At 51.7% G+C, this 22197-nt stretch overlaps 1 long non-coding RNA gene across 1 annotated transcript; it reads left to right on the forward strand.

The window, feature by feature from the left end:
• The first annotated feature begins 3063 nt into the window (after positions 1 to 3063).
• LOC130340254 (uncharacterized) lies at positions 3064 to 17681 on the forward strand. Its single transcript, XR_008880415.1, has 3 exons — positions 3064 to 3202; positions 6626 to 7117; positions 17451 to 17681. It is a non-coding gene; the product is annotated as an uncharacterized LOC130340254 (long non-coding RNA).
• The last annotated feature ends 4516 nt before the right edge of the window (positions 17682 to 22197 follow it).

Below are 22197 nucleotides of genomic sequence, written 5' to 3' on the forward strand. Positions count from 1 at the left end.
GAATGGGAGCCGACCCATGACGTACATGTATGTCATGGGTCGGGAAGGGGTTAAAGGGTTGTTCGGGTGGAAAAAAAATATATATATATATATATATATATTTTTTTTTTCTTTTTCAAATCAACTGGTTCTAGAAAGTTAGATTTGTAAATTAACTCTATAAAAAAAATATTAATCCTTCCTGTACTTAGCTGATGTATACTACAGAGGAAGTTGAGTTGTTCTTTTCTGTCTGACCACAGTGCTCTCTGCTGACACCTCTGTCCATGTCAGGAACTGTCCAGAGCAGGAGAGGTTTGCTATGGGGATTTGATCCTACTCTGGACAGGTCCTGACAGATGTGAGCAGATAATGCTGTGGTCAGACAGAAAAGAACTCAAGTTAGTCTGTAGAGTAAACAGTTGATAAGTACTGGAAGGATTAAGCTTTATTGACTTGAATTTTTTTTCCACCGAAGTAGCCTTTAATACACTTAGGGCAGGGTCACACGTAATGGATCTGTAGCATATTTTACGTTGCAGATCAGTCGGAGACTAGAGTGTGCCTCCCGATTGCGGATTGCTGCTACTAGCAGACAACGCAGGCACGACAGGGACCAGCGAGTCGTTGCGAGCATGTGCAGTGTACAAAGACTTTGCGGCAGTTTTTGGCCTATCTCAAAACGGGTGGGGGGGGGGGGGTGTTGGAGTACACTGTGCCCGGAGGTCCCTGTGTGTCTGCTCCTGGGGGCAGATTGCTGCTAGGAGCAAACAATGGGCGCACACTCTAGGGACGGTCAATGGCGTTACCTGTGACCCTACCCTAAAAAAGGTATGCGATGGACCATAATTAATTTCCCATTGATTTCATTATTTAAAAAAGAAAGCCACTGATCTGTTCTTATTTTTTTTTTTTTTTTTTTTTTTTTCCTGTACACAATGGTTAAATACATTTCTGCAGATGGTTCCTATCAGTAGCCAGGACCTGAATGACTTATAGCAGGGATCCCGCCGCTGCTAGTCATTAACCCCAACCAGAAAAAATAACTCTGAAAGGGGGTGATTTCAAACTTTTATTAGGGAAGGGGTTAAATGATCAGTGCAAAAAAGTGAAAAAAAAAATTGAATGTTATAGCTCCCATAGGGGGCTATAACACTGCACACACTGATCCTTTTACAAGGATCAAAGGTTTCTCATTGGAAACCATTTATCAATGATTCTGCCGCTTGACCGCTCATGCCTGGATCTCAGGCACTTAGCTGTCGTTCGGCGATCGGACAACAGAAGGCAAGGTAAGGGACCCTCCTGCTCTCTTACAGCTGTTAGGGATGCCGCAATTTCACTGCGGCGATCCCGAACAGCCCCCTGAACTTTGAACTCCGCTTCTAAAGGGTTACTAGCGGCGCATTAGCCACTGGTCTCGGCCCGACCCACTATGACGCGGGGCTATGGCGTGGCCCCCCCCTGTTATAGAACGGGAGTGGATTTAGGGCGTACAGGTATGCCCTCAGTCCTTAAGGAGCTAAACACCATGTTAGTTAAACATTTGTGTTTTTTCTGGCATTCAGCCCCCCCCCCCCCCATTTCTTCAATAGAAATCCTTGAGTCACATGATAAAAAAAAAAATTACAATGTTAACCTGTCACGCCCCCTCCCATAGGCTTGCATTGAGGGGGCAGGTCGTCACAATATCTTGGTCCCTTTATCACCTGTCATCATCCACGGCGTGATCTTCTCTCTGTGCAGCTCATGAACAGGGGTGCTATAGGAGAGATCATGGGGGTCCCCAGCGGCTGGAACCCCACGATCAGACATCTTATCCCCTATCCTTTGGATAAATGAGAACATGTTTAGGGGCGGAGTACCCCTCTAAGGGGTTGTAACTAGACCTTAGCAATATCGAGGACTCTATAAACAGAATGTTTCCTCATCTCCCTTCCCCACATGGCAGCGCCAATAGCACTCAACTGGCTGGTGGCAGCAGGGCACTCTCCTGCTGCCACCTCCTGAGTGTCTTCCTTGCCTCTATAACTGCCTTTTTTCTTCAGATCTCCATGTAGGTTGGGAGGGCACACAGCGACCAAGGGATAGAAAACACCCTAAGCTACCGCTCTGGCCATACTGCAGTCTTGTGGTTTTATTATGGGGTAAAAGGAGTGGAAGTGAGGAAGGTGCTACTTCTTGCCACCACTATGGGTGGCACGAGCAGCGCCACTTTCTGCGCAGGCAGCTTAGTGCTCAATTCTGAGAGAATACATCTGCACCTGGGTGTATCTAACCTCTGTACGCCACCTCTACTATTTGAGCTCACAAACATCTGACGCCAGCATGAAATTCTTGGTCACCGTGGCAAACTGGTGCCTGAGCTTTACCAAGCCCTACCCTAATGTATGAGGGTGGCGTATGTGTGTGCCTAGTGTATCCTCTACCTCTCTCCAGCTTAGTGCTGTATATAGGTTTTATTAATTCATACACGTACTATACATGGGTATACTGAGGTTTATACTGCTTTTTTCCTCAGTTATCCATAGGTATCCCACTGAGTATAGAATTCTAATGTATACTGTGACATACAGCAGATGGTGAAATTAATTTCATTGGCATCAACGGAGTCTAGTGACTCCATTTAGGCTGCATTCCCCTGATATAAAATTATTTGTCCCGTTACACTAACGTATACCAGCAGAATACAGGTCACTAGGTGATTCCGTTCTTGCCACTGACATGAATGGCATTGGCTGCTGTACACCACAGGATATCTTGGTATTCCATTCTAGGCTGATACTGAGGAATCCTCACTTTGATGTGCTCTCTCCCTTGCCATACTCCACACTGTCGGATATTGCATATGCACAACAGTAAATTATTTTTTGCTTGAAATGTTATTTAAAGGGGGTTATATGGGATTAGAAAAACATGGCTGCTTTCTTCAAAGTACGGTACCACACCTATCCATCCATTGTACAGTATCGCAATTTAGCCTCACTCAGTAGGGATGAGCTGTGATAACTAAAACAATAAATCAGCCATGTTTTCTATTACTATAAATCCAAATTAAGATGGAATATCTAGATATATTTTTAAAAAATTTTTCTTATTAGCAGGAGCATTTGGTGCTGCCTCCTAACTCTGGACACACATTCCTAGGAGAGTAATACTACCAACCTCTACATCAGCCTCAGCATTACCGGATATCTACCCAGACTGGAAGGAGCTGCACTCAGTAAGTTCCAATTTCATAATTATGTAGTAGCTACTTAAGCATGGCTCGTTGCAAGGATAATGGGGAGGGGTTATCATTGTGGCACCATGTGACAGTATCTACATAACTGGGATTTTTGACCCTGGTTTTCCCCTTGGTGGTACTGCTGTAAGAGGCCCAGTTGGAAGTGTAATGTGAGGTCTAAGAAACAGTGCTCCTGTCCCTTCTCTCCTCGTCCTCACAGCTCTCTCTGGTGGGCAGTGGTAGGTGGATGTCCACATGTCTGCCAGTGCAGTGAAAACAGCTATTCCAGCCAAGATATCACTAAGGGCAAGCTAAGCAGCAGTCCCTGGTAGGAATACTGCTTGCTTGTCACTTTGTGCCCCCTGTTCTTTCACAGAGGCCCTGTCACCTGTCCCCCACATAGTGCCTACCACCTTCTGTATCCTTCTGCCCTATCCCCACAGAGGCTATGCCCCATCAAGGAGAACTCACAACTTTCCTTGAAGCCAGCAGAGTCTCTGCCACCTTGTCTCTCTAACCTCCAAAGCTTATAGCAGCAGTACAAAGCTTATTCTTGTAACCATTATGCCTCTCCAATGATATTGAATAAGCCCGCAGCAGCTGTTATCCCTTAGCTGCTGCAACATAGCTTAATTATTACAGCCGCCATTAACCCTTGGCTCCTGATTGTGACGCCAAACCTTTCTATTCTGTGGATGAGTGGAAGACTGTTGTTGCCTGCCACATTCTGTCCCCCTGTTCTCTGCCCTTGAAGCCCTTTCCACCTTTCACCTTGCATCATTATCCGTGTCCCCATCTCCCCTTCAAGACTCCCTACAACCTTCTGAGCCTCTGCCCAAGACAGCTCTAGTCACCTACTTTCCTACCTTCCTGTACCCCACACAGTACCCCTGCCACCTTCTGTACTCCATCTCCTAACAATAGTCCTTCCACCTTTCTGCCTTCTAGATCCCTAACCTCTCCTGGCTTCTGCTTCTAGCCCCCTACCCTCAAAGCTCACTCACAGAGCCACTGGCATCTTTGGACCTCCCCCAACAGAGTCCTTGCCTCCTTTTGTGTTCCACATCACTATATCCCCCCCCCCCCCTTACAGAGGCCCTAGAACTTGCACCATCACTCGTCCAGAGCTTCTGCCATCATGTCTGTTTCATCTTCAAGGATGGGCAACAGATGTAGGGAGCTCTTTGGGGGGGGAGGGGGGCGGCAGTGGGGGTTAAGGTGCCAGAGGCTCTGTAAAGGGGGGAAGGTCTGCGACATGGTACACAAGGATTCTGGTGAAGGGAATCAGAAGGTGTCGGGGGTTCTGTGTGAGGGGGGGGTGGCCTTGTTAGGGATGGTGGCTTGAAACAGATGCTAGAGGGGGTTGGTGATTTGGAAGGTAGAAAGGTGGAAGCACTGCTGTTAGGAAAAGGGGTACAGAAAGTGATAGGAGTGCTAGGTGGGGTATAGGAAAGTGAGAAAGTAGGTGGCTAGGGCTCTACCTAGGGCAGTGGCTCAGAAGGAGGCAAGAAGTCTTGAAGGGGAGGTGGGGATATGGATTCGATGGAAGGGAGAAGTTGGTAGGGGTTCTGTTAGAGGAGGTTGGAGAAGGTGGTAGGGATACAGTGCCTTAGGGGAAAAGTACAGGAAAAGAGAATGTGACAGGGGCCATAGGGGCAGGGAGACATAAGGCGGCAGAGGGCCTGCTGGGTTCAAGGATACAGAGAGTTGCAAGCACTTCGTGATGGGGTGTAGCCTCTGTAGGGGTAGGAAAAAAGGGTACAGAACGTGATAGGCACTCTGTGGGGGAAAGGTGAAAGGGAATCTGTGCAATAACAGAGGCACAAAGTAACAGGCAAGCAGTCTTCCTACCAGAGACCGCTGCTTAGCCTGTCCTCAGTGATACCTTGGCTAAAACTGCGGTCTTCACTGCACTGGCAGACTTCTGTTAAAGAAGGCACATCGCGTTCGTGTGAAGACAAGAAGTGAAGGAGCAGAAGTAGCTAACAACTAGCAAGGGTGAGCACTGTTAAGGCCTTATGTAGGCCTTAGTCTGTAGAAAGCAGTCTTTCATATTTGATGATTTGGTGTGATGTCTATCCATATAAAACACTTAAACTGTGGGTTGCTCGCCATTATAGCTTTTTAAACTTAAATTGGCTAACTGATGCTGATTGTTTCCACATTTACGTTTCTGATTCTTTTTTTCTAGCTCTGTCTTTGATTACATTTTTTTCTCCTCTACTTCTATATCTTTGGTTCTAGCGATTGGCATATGAACTATACTCACAGGTGTTTCTATAACTTACTGAGTTTGCCCCTTTTAGCCCTTGTAGGTATGAAATGTTTATTCTACTGCTTGTTGTGGATCTAAGAACCACCCTAAACTTCCCCTCTTACTGTACTGAACATGACATCTAGTCATTCTCATATGGTAAGGCCATAGGTTTTTACGTTTTTTCTTTTTCCCCTAAAGAATGGCAGTACACTTGAAAGGCATATGCCCTGGTTCATAACCTTTTACCCTATTCAGTTACCAGACATATACCTCTACTGAGATGCTACCAGAATGTATGTTTTACTGAGCAGTATAACAACCTTTTATAATGCTTAATAGCAAAATGGCAGTTTGTTAGAAACGTTATCAGAATGCCACCATGTGGAAGTAGCTATAACTAACCCTAAATATTGATGCAGTGCATTACTGCTTCAGTGCTGGCATCATCCAGAGAAGTAGGATTTATGTAGTTCTGTCAGGATAGTCAGTAGCTACCTAAGCATGACTTATTGCACTGGTAACCTAGGGGGTTTCAGTGTGGCACCATGTGGAAGAAGCTAAAATTAGAGTAGCAGGACTTTATGATCTTATTGTGCCCAGGATGCAAAAAGTAAAAAAACTTGCTTACCTTCCACCGTTGTGCCACTAGCTCTTTGGTCGTCCGGTTCCCGTCTTTTTCCTGCTTTTGTGTGCACAGATCTTCAAACTGAGGTCAGTGTATTGCTGGCCGCTGCGATGTCCTGCCTTGGCCCTTGATAGGCTGAGTGCAGTGTCAGGGCCTGTTGTGTTAAGTGTAGGGTCATGTAACAGGCCCTGACCCTGCGCTCAGCCTATCACCGACCGAGGCAGGACATCACTGCAACCAGCGATACACTGACCAGTGTGACTATCTGTACACACGGAAGTAGGAAGAAGACAGACCAAAGGTGAAGGTGGAAGGAGAGTTATCTTTTTTTATAATTTTTTTACTTTTTGCAGCCCAGGCACAATAGGATCCTAAAGTTCTTCTACACTACTCCTTTAAACCTAAATAATCAGCTAATTATTGATGTATATTACTAAACCAATAATGGGTAGTGTGTAGGTTGAAATAGCCAATCTTATGATCACCCCTCCTGGATTCAACAGGTATTTCAATTTACTTACTGTTTTTTTTCTTGTAGGTATGAGATGTTGATTCTACTGCCTGATGTGGATTTTTGAAGAGCCTTAAACAACTTATTCGCCTAAGAGCGTTCCCACAATATCCTTAATTTTAGAAGTGTTGTCACTCATCTTTACTTGCTACTGCTGTGCAGTTTTCACTGTATGAAAAGCCCTCCCACTGTACTGCCCAGTCTCTCTACAGTGATTATGATGATCCTGTCCATAACAAGGCTGATAATGGAGGAACATGTGACATACATATAACTCTTCATACTCCGTAGGCATATACAGGTGCAGTGGAGTCACATACTACTCCATACTTGGCCAAATTATGGATATGATTGCCATAGTCACTAAAGATAAGGACGAGGTAGAATGGGGCAGGACTTGTTGAATAGTAAAAACACAGCACAGCAGGAGCAAGTGACTGAGTGATGATACTTTACAATTATAGCACTTATACATACATCCAATCGGCAAAGAGACCTGCATCTGGCCATAATCGCATGGTAAGTCCTTACTATTAAAGAAGAATGGCAGTACGAAGCTATTCCATTATCACTTGAAGGCATAACGGTTCATAAGCCCCCCCTTATGGATCCAAACCTTTCTGTGCTGGTGGACCAGTGATAGACTGCTTTATTTTTTTGTATTAAAGGAGCTTAACTTCAAAATGTATTGGATATAAGCAATGTGTTAGCTTGCTTTAGACTAACTCACTTAGTTCTATAGTTTACTTACCACAGCAGTACAAAGCTATTCCATTATCACTTGAAGGCATAACGATTCATAAGCCCCCCCTCTTGTGGATCCAAACCTTCTTGTGCTGGTGGACCAGTGGTAGACTGCTGTTTATAGTTCACAGAGCTCGTATTGGCAATTAGCAGTGTGTTAGTCTAGAGCAGTGGTCGGCAAGTCGCTCTTTAGACACTTTAATGTGGCTCTTTAGTGTGCCGCGCCCGCTCCCCTCCCTCCTCTCGGGCGGCCGCCCCAAAAGTCAGGACTCTGCAGCTAGCCTCTGTCAGTGCGCGCCCTGTGTGCAGCCCTGGCGGTTGGCTCCAGTCGGGTCATGTGGTATAAGGGGGCGTGACTTTCTGTGTGGCGCCACGGCGGCGAGGCAGCATCCTCTGCCGCCCTCAGAAGACTGTGCCTCCCAAATCAGCAGCGTGTCATCCGGTAGGTGAAGCAATAGCCTGGCCTGCCTGCCTCTGGAGACTCCATTTCTGTGACAGAAAAAGGAAGGGTTGAGGGGGAATGGAGGGGAGGAGGGGATGAATATGAACTATATGCCTCTGGAACTTGGAAATGAGAGATGTGGGCAGGGCCAGGGAGAGACAAATGAAAGGGGTGACTGATGGCCATCATGGAGGAGGGGGGGGGGGTGATTATGAATTAAGTGTGCCTAACTATGGAAATTAGAGATGTGAACAGGGCAGGGTAAAAAGAAAGGCGTGATGGCCGGCATGGAGGGGCAGAGATGTGGCATGGAGGGGCAGAGATGTGGCATGGAGGGGCAGAGATGTGGCATGGAGGGGCAGAGATGTGGCATGGAGGGGCAGAGATGTGGCATGGAGGGGCAGAGATGTGGCATGGAGGGGCAGAGATGTGGCATGGAGGGGCAGAGATGTGGCATGGAGGGGCAGAGATGTGGCATGGAGGGGCAGAGATGTGGCATGGAGGGGCAGAGATGTGGCATGGAGGGGCAGAGATGTGGCATGGAGGGGCAGAGATGTGGCATGGAGGGGCAGAGATGTGGCATGGAGGGGCAGAGATGTGGCATGGAGGGGCAGAGATGTGGCATGGAGGGGCAGAGATGTGGCATGGAGGGGCAGAGATGTGGCATGGAGGGGCAGAGATGTGGCATGGAGGGGCAGAGATGTGGCATGGAGGGGCAGAGATGTGGCATGGAGGGGCAGAGATGTGGCATGGAGGGGCAGAGATGTGGCATGGAGGGGCAGAGATGTGGCATGGAGGGGCAGAGATGTGGCATGGAGGGGCAGAGATGTGGCATGGAGGGGCAGAGATGTGGCATGGAGGGGCAGAGATGTGGCATGGAGGGGCAGAGATGTGGCATGGAGGGGCAGAGATGTGGCATGGAGGGGCAGAGATGTGGCATGGAGGGGCAGAGATGTGGCATGGAGGGGCAGAGATGTGGCATGGAGGGGCAGAGATGTGGCATGGAGGGGCAGAGATGTGGCATGGAGGGGCAGAGATGTGGCATGGAGGGGCAGAGATGTGGCATGGAGGGGCAGAGATGTGGCATGGAGGGGCAGAGATGTGGCATGGAGGGGCAGAGATGTGGCATGGAGGGGCAGAGATGTGGCATGGAGGGGCAGAGATGTGGCATGGAGGGGCAGAGATGTGGCATGGAGGGGCAGAGATGTGGCATGGAGGGGCAGAGATGTGGCATGGAGGGGCAGAGATGTGGCATGGAGGGGCAGAGATGTGGCATGGAGGGGCAGAGATGTGGCATGGAGGGGCAGAGATGTGGCATGGAGGGGCAGAGATGTGGCATGGAGGGGCAGAGATGTGGCATGGAGGGGCAGAGATGTGGCATGGAGGGGCAGAGATGTGGCATGGAGGGGCAGAGATGTGGCATGGAGGGGCAGAGATGTGGCATGGAGGGGCAGAGATGTGGCATGGAGGGGCAGAGATGTGGCATGGAGGGGCAGAGATGTGGCATGGAGGGGCAGAGATGTGGCATGGAGGGGCAGAGATGTGGCATGGAGGGGCAGAGATGTGGCATGGAGGGGCAGAGATGTGGCATGGAGGGGCAGAGATGTGGCATGGAGGGGCAGAGATGTGGCATGGAGGGGCAGAGATGTGGCATGGAGGGGCAGAGATGTGGCATGGAGGGGCAGAGATGTGGCATGGAGGGGCAGAGATGTGGCATGGAGGGGCAGAGATGTGGCATGGAGGGGCAGAGATGTGGCATGGAGGGGCAGAGATGTGGCATGGAGGGGCAGAGATGTGGCATGGAGGGGCAGAGATGTGGCATGGAGGGGCAGAGATGTGGCATGGAGGGGCAGAGATGTGGCATGGAGGGGCAGAGATGTGGCATGGAGGGGCAGAGATGTGGCATGGAGGGGCAGAGATGTGGCATGGAGGGGCAGAGATGTGGCATGGAGGGGCAGAGATGTGGCATGGAGGGGCAGAGATGTGGCATGGAGGGGCAGAGATGTGGCATGGAGGGGCAGAGATGTGGCATGGAGGGGCAGAGATGTGGCATGGAGGGGCAGAGATGTGGCATGGAGGGGCAGAGATGTGGCATGGAGGGGCAGAGATGTGGCATGGAGGGGCAGAGATGTGGCATGGAGGGGCAGAGATGTGGCATGGAGGGGCAGAGATGTGGCATGGAGGGGCAGAGATGTGGCATGGAGGGGCAGAGATGTGGCATGGAGGGGCAGAGATGTGGCATGGAGGGGCAGAGATGTGGCATGGAGGGGCAGAGATGTGGCATGGAGGGGCAGAGATGTGGCATGGAGGGGCAGAGATGTGGCATGGAGGGGCAGAGATGTGGCATGGAGGGGCAGAGATGTGGCATGGAGGGGCAGAGATGTGGCATGGAGGGGCAGAGATGTGGCATGGAGGGGCAGAGATGTGGCATGGAGGGGCAGAGATGTGGCATGGAGGGGCAGAGATGTGGCATGGAGGGGCAGAGATGTGGCATGGAGGGGCAGAGATGTGGCATGGAGGGGCAGAGATGTGGCATGGAGGGGCAGAGATGTGGCATGGAGGGGCAGAGATGTGGCATGGAGGGGCAGAGATGTGGCATGGAGGGGCAGAGATGTGGCATGGAGGGGCAGAGATGTGGCATGGAGGGGCAGAGATGTGGCATGGAGGGGCAGAGATGTGGCATGGAGGGGCAGAGATGTGGCATGGAGGGGCAGAGATGTGGCATGGAGGGGCAGAGATGTGGCACGGAGGGGCAGAGATGTGGCACGGAGGGGCAGAGATGTGGCACGGAGGGGCAGAGATGTGGCACGGAGGGGCAGAGATGTGGCACGGAGGGGCAAGCAAAATAAGTTAGTGGCCAGGTTCTGAGGTCAATATAGAACAGTACCAGTGAGGACTATTTGAGTGTGTTTTCACATACTTTTATTCAACTTGACTGCAGAGCCAGTGCAATGTGTGCATGCCTGTTTTATTACTTTTACTTCTTGCCTACTGTTTGGGTGTATCCATCAAGGTGGAGAACCCTGCTTAAAATATCCATGATGAGCCCCACTAATTTTATAATACTATTTACACACACATAAGATGCCATATATGTGTCATCCACAGATCCCAATTAGTCAGGATGTAATTTTCTCTACATTGTAAGGCAAATTTTACTTTATTTAACGTTATCTATAAATATTATTCTAAAGTTTTTGTTTTATTAGTTATTTGTATCCGACCTATGTGGATACTTGCATGCATAATATTCTCTATAAAAACTTATTGAAACTAAAACAGTGTACCATCCTATGTATTTTCGGTTTTAAAAATGTGGCTCTCAAAATAAATTTCAATCGTGGTTTTGGCGAGATTTGGCTCAACTGAAGAAAAAGGTTGCCCACCACTGGTCTAGAGCAACTCACTCACTTAGGATTAGTTGTCACTATAAATTTCTATAGTAGTTTGCATACTGCAGCAGTACAAAGCTATTCCATTATCACTTGAAGGCATAATGATTCATAAGCCCCCCCCTCTTGTGGATCCAAACCTTCTTGTGCTGGTGGACCAGTGGTAGACTGCTGTTTTGGTTTACAGAGTTTATCTAAAAAATATATTGGAGATGAGCACTTTTATATTAATTTGCTTACAGCAGCAGTACAAAGCTATTCCATTATCACTTGAAGGCATAATGATTCATAAGCCCCCCCTCTTGTGGATCCAAACCTTCTTGTGCTGGTGGACCAGTGGTAGACTGCTGTTTTGGTTTACAGAGTTTATCTAAAAAATATATTGGAGATGAGCACTTTTATATTTTGCTTACAGCAGCAGTACAAAGCTATTCCATTATCACTTGAAGGCATAACGATTCATAAGCCCCCCCCTCTTGTGGATCCAAACTTTCTTGTGCTGGTGGACCAGTGGTAGATTGCTGTTTATAGTTCACAGAGCTCGTATTGGCAATTAGCAGTGTGTTAGTCTTGAGCAGTGGTGGGCAACCTTTTTTTTTTTTTTAAACTGAGCCAAATCTCGCCAAAACCACAATTGAAATTAATTTTGAGCCATGTTTTTAAAACCGAAAATACATAGGATGGTACCCTGTTTTTAGTTTCAATACGTTTTTATAGAGAATATTCAGCATGCAAGTATCCACATAGGTCGGGAGGATACAAATAACACAAGTAATAAAACAAAAACTTTAGAACAATATTATTTATCGATAACGGTATATTCCGTAAAATTTGCCTTACAATGTAGTGAAAATTACATCCTGCACAATGCACACATTGCACTGGCTCTGCAGTCAAGTTGAATAAAAGTAAAAAATGACGACAACATAAAATGAAATAAAAATAAAGATACAACTAAAAAAAGTACATATAAAAGTATGTGAAAACACACTCAAATAGTCCTCACTGTTCTATATTGACCTCAGAACCTGGCCACTAACTTATTTTGCTGGCTCCGCAATTTTATGTCCACACCCCCCCCTTTTTACATCAACCCTTTTTGTCAATCCCACAGTGTCGGTGTCGCTCTTCTGCCCCCCTCGGTGTCGCTCTTCTGCCCCCCTCGGTGTCGCTCTTCTGCCCCCCTCGGTGTCGCTCTTCTGCCCCCCTCGGTGTCGCTCTTCTGCCCCCCTCGGTGTCGCTCTTCTGCCCCCCTCGGTGTCGCTCTTCTGCCCCCCTCGGTGTCGCTCTTCTGCCCCCCTCGGTGTCGCTCTACCGCCCCCCTCGGTGTCGCTCTACCGCCCCCCTCGGTGTCGCTCTACCGCCCCCCTCGGTGTCGCTCTACCGCCCCCCTCGGTGTCGCTCTACCGCCCCCCTCGGTGTCGCTCTACCGCCCCCCTCGGTGTCGCTCTACCGCCCCCCTCGGTGTCGCTCTACCGCCCCCCTCGGTGTCGCTCTACCGCCCCCCTCGGTGTCGCTCTACCGCCCCCCTCGGTGTCGCTCTACCGCCCCCCTCGGTGTCGCTCTACCGCCCCCCTCGGTGTCGCTCTACCGCCCCCCTCGGTGTCGCTCTACCGCCCCCCTCGGTGTCGCTCTACCGCCCCCCTCGGTGTCGCTCTACCGCCCCCCTCGGTGTCGCTCTACCGCCCCCCTCGGTGTCGCTCTACCGCCCCCCTCGGTGTCGCTCTACCGCCCCCCTCGGTGTCGCTCTACCGCCCCCCTCGGTGTCGCTCTACCGCCCCCCTCGGTGTCGCTCTACCGCCCCCCTCGGTGTCGCTCTACCGCCCCCCTCGGTGTCGCTCTACCGCCCCCCTCGGTGTCGCTCTACCGCCCCCCTCGGTGTCGCTCTACCGCCCCCCTCGGTGTCGCTCTACCGCCCCCCTCGGTGTCGCTCTACCGCCCCCCTCGGTGTCGCTCTACCGCCCCCCTCGGTGTCGCTCTACCGCCCCCCTCGGTGTCGCTCTACCGCCCCCCTCGGTGTCGCTCTACCGCCCCCCTCGGTGTCGCTCTACCGCCCCCCTCGGTGTCGCTCTACCGCCCCCCTCGGTGTCGCTCTACCGCCCCCCTCGGTGTCGCTCTACCGCCCCCCTCGGTGTCGCTCTACCGCCCCCCTCGGTGTCGCTCTACCGCCCCCCTCGGTGTCGCTCTACCGCCCCCCTCGGTGTCGCTCTACCGCCCCCCTCGGTGTCGCTCTACCGCCCCCCTCGGTGTCGCTCTACCGCCCCCCTCGGTGTCGCTCTACCGCCCCCCTCGGTGTCGCTCTACCGCCCCCCTCGGTGTCGCTCTACCGCCCCCCTCGGTGTCGCTCTACCGCCCCCCTCGGTGTCGCTCTACCGCCCCCCTCGGTGTCGCTCTACCGCCCCCCTCGGTGTCGCTCTACCGCCCCCCTCGGTGTCGCTCTACCGCCCCCCTCGGTGTCGCTCTACCGCCCCCCTCGGTGTCGCTCTACCGCCCCCCTCGGTGTCGCTCTACCGCCCCCCTCGGTGTCGCTCTACCGCCCCCCTCGGTGTCGCTCTACCGCCCCCCTCGGTGTCGCTCTACCGCCCCCCTCGGTGTCGCTCTACCGCCCCCCTCGGTGTCGCTCTACCGCCCCCCTCGGTGTCGCTCTACCGCCCCCCTCGGTGTCGCTCTACCGCCCCCCTCGGTGTCGCTCTACCGCCCCCCTCGGTGTCGCTCTACCGCCCCCCTCGGTGTCGCTCTACCGCCCCCCTCGGTGTCGCTCTACCGCCCCCCTCGGTGTCGCTCTACCGCCCCCCTCGGTGTCGCTCTACCGCCCCCCTCGGTGTCGCTCTACCGCCCCCCTCGGTGTCGCTCTACCGCCCCCCTCGGTGTCGCTCTACCGCCCCCCTCGGTGTCGCTCTACCGCCCCCCTCGGTGTCGCTCTACCGCCCCCCTCGGTGTCGCTCTACCGCCCCCCTCGGTGTCGCTCTACCGCCCCCCTCGGTGTCGCTCTACCGCCCCCCTCGGTGTCGCTCTACCGCCCCCCTCGGTGTCGCTCTACCGCCCCCCTCGGTGTCGCTCTACCGCCCCCCTCGGTGTCGCTCTACCGCCCCCCTCGGTGTCGCTCTACCGCCCCCCTCGGTGTCGCTCTACCGCCCCCCTCGGTGTCGCTCTACCGCCCCCCTCGGTGTCGCTCTACCGCCCCCCTCGGTGTCGCTCTACCGCCCCCCTCGGTGTCGCTCTACCGCCCCCCTCGGTGTCGCTCTACCGCCCCCCTCGGTGTCGCTCTACCGCCCCCCTCGGTGTCGCTCTACCGCCCCCCTCGGTGTCGCTCTACCGCCCCCCTCGGTGTCGCTCTACCGCCCCCCTCGGTGTCGCTCTACCGCCCCCCTCGGTGTCGCTCTACCGCCCCCCTCGGTGTCGCTCTACCGCCCCCCTCGGTGTCGCTCTACCGCCCCCCTCGGTGTCGCTCTACCGCCCCCCTCGGTGTCGCTCTACCGCCCCCCTCGGTGTCGCTCTACCGCCCCCCTCGGTGTCGCTCTACCGCCCCCCTCGGTGTCGCTCTACCGCCCCCCTCGGTGTCGCTCTACCGCCCCCCTCGGTGTCGCTCTACCGCCCCCCTCGGTGTCGCTCTACCGCCCCCCTCGGTGTCGCTCTACCGCCCCCCTCGGTGTCGCTCTACCGCCCCCCTCGGTGTCGCTCTACCGCCCCCCTCGGTGTCGCTCTACCGCCCCCCTCGGTGTCGCTCTACCGCCCCCCTCGGTGTCGCTCTACCGCCCCCCTCGGTGTCGCTCTACCGCCCCCCTCGGTGTCGCTCTACCGCCCCCCTCGGTGTCGCTCTACCGCCCCCCTCGGTGTCGCTCTACCGCCCCCCTCGGTGTCGCTCTACCGCCCCCCTCGGTGTCGCTCTACCGCCCCCCTCGGTGTCGCTCTACCGCCCCCCTCGGTGTCGCTCTACCGCCCCCCTCGGTGTCGCTCTACCGCCCCCCTCGGTGTCGCTCTACCGCCCCCCTCGGTGTCGCTCTACCGCCCCCCTCGGTGTCGCTCTACCGCCCCCCTCGGTGTCGCTCTACCGCCCCCCTCGGTGTCGCTCTACCGCCCCCCTCGGTGTCGCTCTACCGCCCCCCTCGGTGTCGCTCTACCGCCCCCCTCGGTGTCGCTCTACCGCCCCCCTCGGTGTCGCTCTACCGCCCCCCTCGGTGTCGCTCTACCGCCCCCCTCGGTGTCGCTCTACCGCCCCCCTCGGTGTCGCTCTACCGCCCCCCTCGGTGTCGCTCTACCGCCCCCCTCGGTGTCGCTCTACCGCCCCCCTCGGTGTCGCTCTACCGCCCCCCTCGGTGTCGCTCTACCGCCCCCCTCGGTGTCGCTCTACCGCCCCCCTCGGTGTCGCTCTACCGCCCCCCTCGGTGTCGCTCTACCGCCCCCCTCGGTGTCGCTCTACCGCCCCCCTCGGTGTCGCTCTACCGCCCCCCTCGGTGTCGCTCTACCGCCCCCCTCGGTGTCGCTCTACCGCCCCCCTCGGTGTCGCTCTACCGCCCCCCTCGGTGTCGCTCTACCGCCCCCCTCGGTGTCGCTCTACCGCCCCCCTCGGTGTCGCTCTACCGCCCCCCTCGGTGTCGCTCTACCGCCCCCCTCGGTGTCGCTCTACCGCCCCCCTCGGTGTCGCTCTACCGCCCCCCTCGGTGTCGCTCTACCGCCCCCCTCGGTGTCGCTCTACCGCCCCCCTCGGTGTCGCTCTACCGCCCCCCTCGGTGTCGCTCTACCGCCCCCCTCGGTGTCGCTCTACCGCCCCCCTCGGTGTCGCTCTACCGCCCCCCTCGGTGTCGCTCTACCGCCCCCCTCGGTGTCGCTCTACCGCCCCCCTCGGTGTCGCTCTACCGCCCCCCTCGGTGTCGCTCTACCGCCCCCCTCGGTGTCGCTCTACCGCCCCCCTCGGTGTCGCTCTACCGCCCCCCTCGGTGTCGCTCTACCGCCCCCCTCGGTGTCGCTCTACCGCCCCCCTCGGTGTCGCTCTACCGCCCCCCTCGGTGTCGCTCTACCGCCCCCCTCGGTGTCGCTCTACCGCCCCCCTCGGTGTCGCTCTACCGCCCCCCTCGGTGTCGCTCTACCGCCCCCCTCGGTGTCGCTCTACCGCCCCCCTCGGTGTCGCTCTACCGCCCCCCTCGGTGTCGCTCTACCGCCCCCCTCGGTGTCGCTCTACCGCCCCCCTCGGTGTCGCTCTACCGCCCCCCTCGGTGTCGCTCTACCGCCCCCCTCGGTGTCGCTCTACCGCCCCCCTCGGTGTCGCTCTACCGCCCCCCTCGGTGTCGCTCTACCGCCCCCCTCGGTGTCGCTCTACCGCCCCCCTCGGTGTCGCTCTACCGCCCCCCTCGGTGTCGCTCTACCGCCCCCCTCGGTGTCGCTCTACCGCCCCCCTCGGTGTCGCTCTACCGCCCCCCTCGGTGTCGCTCTACCGCCCCCCTCGGTGTCGCTCTACCGCCCCCCTCGGTGTCGCTCTACCGCCCCCCTCGGTGTCGCTCTACCGCCCCCCTCGGTGTCGCTCTTCACGCCTTTCTTTTTACCCTGCCTTGTTAACATCTCTCATTTCCATAGTTCGGCACACTGAATTCATAATCACCACCCCCCCTCCCATGATTGCCATCAGTCACCCCTTTCATTTGTCTCTCCCTGGCCCTGCCCACATCTCTCATTTCCAAGTTCCAGAGGCATATAGTTCATATTCATCCCATTCCCCTCCAACCCTTCCTTTTTCTGTCACAGAAATTGAGTCTCCAGAGGCAGGCAGGCCAGACCCTTGCTACACCTACCGGATGACACGCTGCTGATTTGGGTGGCACAGTCTTCTTCTGAGGGCGGCAGACAGCGGCAGACTTAGGGCGCCGCCGCGGCGTTACAAAGTCATGCCCCCCCTATACCACATGACCCGACTGGAGCTGTGTGGAGCCGGCCGCCGGGGCTGCACACAGGGCGCGCACTGACAGAGGCTAGCTGCAGAGTCCTGACTTTTGGGGCAAGCGCCCGGCACACAAAAGAGCCGCATGTGGCTCGTGAGCCGCAGCTTGCCGACCACTGGTCTAGAGCAACTCACTCACTTAGGATTAGTTGTCACTATAAATTTCTATAGTAGTTTGCCTACAGCAGCAATACAAAGCTATTTCCTTATCACTTGAAGGCATAACGGTTCATAAGCCCCCCCTTGTGGATCCAAACCCTCTTGTGCTGGTGGACCAGTGGTAGATTGCTGTTTTCGGTTAACTATCGTGGAAACTAAATGTTAGAATTCTTTGTTTTCCAGATTCTGACTGACTGGGGAGAGCTCTGCATTTCTGAAGTTGCTGTTTTATGTAGTCGAAAACCATCAAGTATGAAGAACTCTTGTAACCCGGAGCCCTGGCTGAGCTGGATTATGATTTTACAAACATACAAAAAGAAAACGGTCAATTACATTTTTTAATGACATTGAATCTTTCTCCTGATGAAATGTTTTAGAATCAGTTTGTCAAATATTTTTTTTACTTTGTCAATAAAATTTGGTTTATAGAATTTCAAAAACATCTTGCATTTACTTGTGTTGGATGGAGTACTTTAGTTATTTTTTAAATGCACTTAAATCTTGTTTCCTGCTCCATCCTAATGTTTCAATCATTCATTTTGACATTTCATTAATTGGCTGACTGTTCAGTCTTCAATCAATAGAATGTCACAGGATGAGCATTTGAGTTTTGGTGGGCGGAGGCAGGCTCTTATGAGACTCTAGCTTTTACACAGCCAGAGAGAAGGTTAAACTGAAAGCTACATATTAGTGTGTATGCCATAAATTAACTGAGAAAGTAGTTAAAGGACATCTGCAGCAAAAAACAACTTGATCGCGGGGGGTCTGAACGCTGGCGATCTCCTGATTGGGTCCACGGCTCTCTCGTCAGGAGGCATGCCGGCCAGAGTGACGTTGCGGCCCACACGCCTCCTCCATGTAGTTCGTACCTACTTGCCTCTCCCATAGAACTGTATGGGGAGAGGGTGTACCGTTCACCTCAGAGAGGTTAACATTACGTGCATTAGCCACTCGCCTAGTGCGGCAATGCGGGCCTCCATTTGTGACAAGGGGAGGGGGAATGTGACATGAAGGGGGGATGTGACAGGGGTGGGGAATGTAACATGAAGGGGGGAAGAATGTGACATGGGGGAAGAATGTGACAAGGGGGGGGGGAGAATGTGACAAGGGGGGGGAGAATGTGACGGGGGAGATGTGAAATGGGCGGGGGGGAGATGTGAAATTCAGTGCAAAAAATTGTACCGCTTTTGCTACAAATTTCCAGAAAGAATCATACCGCCAGGGAGGTTAACATTGAATTCTGCTATTTGTTTCAATACATATTATATGGCCTGGGATTAAAAAGATACTTGACCGACCCATCTCTCCACCTATCTCGGGGAACTCAGTCCAAGCTAAGCAGTTCATTTTAACTGGTTAAGTACTGCTCTAGAAGAGGACGGTATTGTGACTCTGCTTTCTGTGTATTGACCACTTAAGGACCCAAGACGTACCTGTATACCCTGATTCTGCTCCCTTTCTGAGTGCCGCACGCTATTAATCCTTTAGACGTGTCGTTCAAAGTTGATCGTTGTCTAAAATGAAAGTAAACTATTCCAGGCTAGCTCAGTGGGCTGTTCGAGACTGCTGCGGCAAAATTGTGGCGTACCGAAAAGCTGGAACACAAAAGGCGGGCCCCCACCTTCCTCCTGCATGTCCAGTCACCGAATGACTGCTCAAGTGCCTGAGATCCAGGCCGGAGCAGTCAAGTGGCAGAATCATTGATCAATGTTATCCTATGAGATAACAATGATTAATGTAAAAGATCAGTGTGTGCAGTGTTATGGGGGCTATAGCGTCGCAAAAAGTGAAAAAAAAGTTAGATCATTTAACCCCTTCCGTAATAAAAGTTTGAATTGCCCCCCCCTTTCCCATTTAAAAAAAAGTGTAAATAAAAATACACATGTGGTATCGCCGCATGTCCGAATTATAAAAATATATAGTTATTAAACCACACGGTCAATGGTGTACACACAAAAAAATTCCAAATTCCAAAATAGCTTATTTTTGGTCACTTTTAATCATGAAAAATGAATGAAAAGCGATCAAAAAGTTTGATCAATACAAAAATGGTACCACTAAAAAATTAAGATCACGGTGCAAAGAATGAGTCCTCATACCACCCCGTATGTGGAAAACTAAAGTTATAGGGGTCAGAAGATGACCATTTTAAACTTATACATTTTCCTAGAAACATAGAATGTGTCGGCAGATAACCATTTGGCCCATCTAGTCTGCCCAATAATCCGAATACTATGAATAGTCCCTGGCCCTATCTTATATGAAGGATAGCCTTATGCTTATCCTATGCATGTTTAAACTCCTTCACTGTATTTGCAGCGACCACTTCTGCAGGAAGGCTATTCCATGCATCCACTACTCTCTCAGTAAAGTAATACTTCCTGATATTACTTTTAAACCTTTGCCCCTCTAATTTAAAACTGTCCTCTTGTGGTAGTTCTTCTTTTAAATATGCTCTCCTCCTTTACCATGTTGATTCCCTTTATGTATTTAAAAGTCTCTATCATATCCCCTCTCTCATTTCTTCTAAGCTATACATGTTAAGGTCCTTTAACCTTTCCTGGTTAGTTTTATCCTGCAATCCATGTACTAGTTTAGTAGCTCTTCTTTGAACTCTCTCTAGCGTATCTATATCCTTCTGGAACTTCACCAATAAAAGTATTTATTGTCCTGTGCCACTTGACCTAATTCTGACTACCCACTGGGCAGCGCCTCAGCAAAACCGGTTTCTTTCCATTTTGTATTCTGCCACAACAACCAGACACCATTTTGGCAATCCGGTACCGGTAAGAGAGCAGCAGCCTATCACCACGAAGCGCAGCATAGCTTAGCGCAACTACTTCACCAGGTTGGTATATTACCCAGGTGTGGTACAGGGTACACACCTGTCAGTATACCCCATCAGGGAGCGCCCCCTGTTTTTTTACCCTTTGTTCAAGTATATCCTTATGGAGATACAGCCTCCAGTACTGCGCACAATACTCCAATTGATGTCTCACCAGTGTTCTGTACAGCGGCATGAGCACTTCTCTCTTTCTACTGCTTATACCTCTCCCTATACATCAAAGCATTCTGCTAGCGTTTCCTGCTGCTCTTACATGGTCTTCCTACCTTTTAAGTCTTCTGAAATAATTACTCCTAAATCCCTCTCCTCTGATACTGAGGTCAAATAATCTATATTCTACCTGAGGGTTTTTACGCCCCAGGTGCATTATCTTGCACTTATCCACATAAAATTTCAGTTGCCAGAGTTCTGACCATACTTCTAGTTTGCCTAAATCCTTTTCCATTTGGCGGATCCCTCCAGGAACATCAACCCTGTTACATATCTTTGTGTCATTAGCAAAAAGACATACCTTACCATCGAGACCTTCTGTAATATCGCTAATGAAGATGGTCCCAGTACAGATCCCTGAGGTATCCCACTGGTGACAAGACCTTGCTCTGAATATTCTCCATTGATTAAAACCCTCTGTTGTCTGTTACTCAGCCACTGCCTAATCCACTCAACAATATTGGAGTTCAAGCTCAATGACTGTAGTTTGATAAGTCTTCTATGTGGGACAGTGTCAAAAGCCTTACTAAAATCTAGATAGGCGATGTCTACTGCCCCTCCGCCATCTATTCGTTTAGTCACCCAGTCAAAAAAATCAATAAGATTTGTTTGAAATGATCTCCCTGAAGTACACCCATGTTGTTTTTCATCTTGCAATCCATGGGATTTTAGATGTTCCACAATCCAATACTTTAGTAGGGTTTCTATTAATTTCCCCACTATTTATGTCAGACTTACTGGCCTATAGTTGCTTGATTCCTCCTTACTACCTTTCTTGTGAATGGGCACAACATTTGCTAATTTCCAATCTTCCGGGACGGCTCCGGTTACCATTGATTGGTTAAATAAATCTGTTAACGCTTTTGCTAGCTCACCACTAAACTTTTAATAATTTTAGGTGTATCTCATCAGGCCCCTGTGATTGATTTGTCTTCACTTTAGAAAGCAAGCGTAGAACCTCTTCCTCTATAAAGACACATGCATCAAAGAATTCCTTAGTTTTCCTCTCTAATGGAGGTCCTTTTTCTTCTGTAAAAACTGAGCAGAAGTATTCATGAAGGCAGTCGACTAGCCCTTATTCTCTTCTACATACCTTCCTTCCTTTGTTTTTAATTTAGTTTATTCCTGGTTTTGATTTCATTTTTTCATTTATATATCTGAAGAATGTCTTATCCCCTTTTTTCACAGACTGAGCTAGTTTTTCTTCTGCCTGTGCTTTAGAAGTTCTTATAACTTGCTTGTCCTCTTTCTGCCTAGTCTTGTAGATTTCCCTATCTTCATTGCTCTGGGTTGTTATATAATTACTAAATGCTAGTTTTTTTTTATGATTTTGGCCACTTCTGCTGAGTACCACAGTGGTCTCTTCCTTTTTCTGCTTTTACTGACAAGTCTAGTGCAATTTTCTGTTGCCTTCAATAAAGTGTCTTTTAAGTAGTCCCATTTCTCCTGAACTCCATGTAATTTGTTCGTCTGATAGGGACTCATTTATGACTAATCTCATTTTTGAAGTCTGTTTTTCTAAAACTTTAGTGTTTGTGTGGTGTGACTCCTTCACTGTTCTTATATTAAACCACACTGGTGATCACTAGATCCAAAGCTTTTGCCAACAATAACATCATATACCAAATCCCCATTTGTGAATACCAAATCCAAAATGGCCTCCTTCCGCGTTGGCTCCTCAACCACTTGTAGAGATAATCTCAGTAGAGACTTTAGAATATCTGTACTCCTGGCAGAACTTGCTATTTTGGTTTTCCAGTTTATATCCGGAAGATTGCAGTCTCCCATAATAACTTCTCCTTTCATTGTCATTTTAGATATTTCTTCAACTAGATCTACTTCTTTAACTTGGCCAGATGGTCTGTATATCACACC

This window comes from Hyla sarda, unplaced genomic scaffold, assembly GCF_029499605.1.
Source record: "Hyla sarda isolate aHylSar1 unplaced genomic scaffold, aHylSar1.hap1 scaffold_579, whole genome shotgun sequence".
In the NCBI taxonomy this organism is placed as follows: Eukaryota; Metazoa; Chordata; class Amphibia; order Anura; family Hylidae; genus Hyla; species Hyla sarda.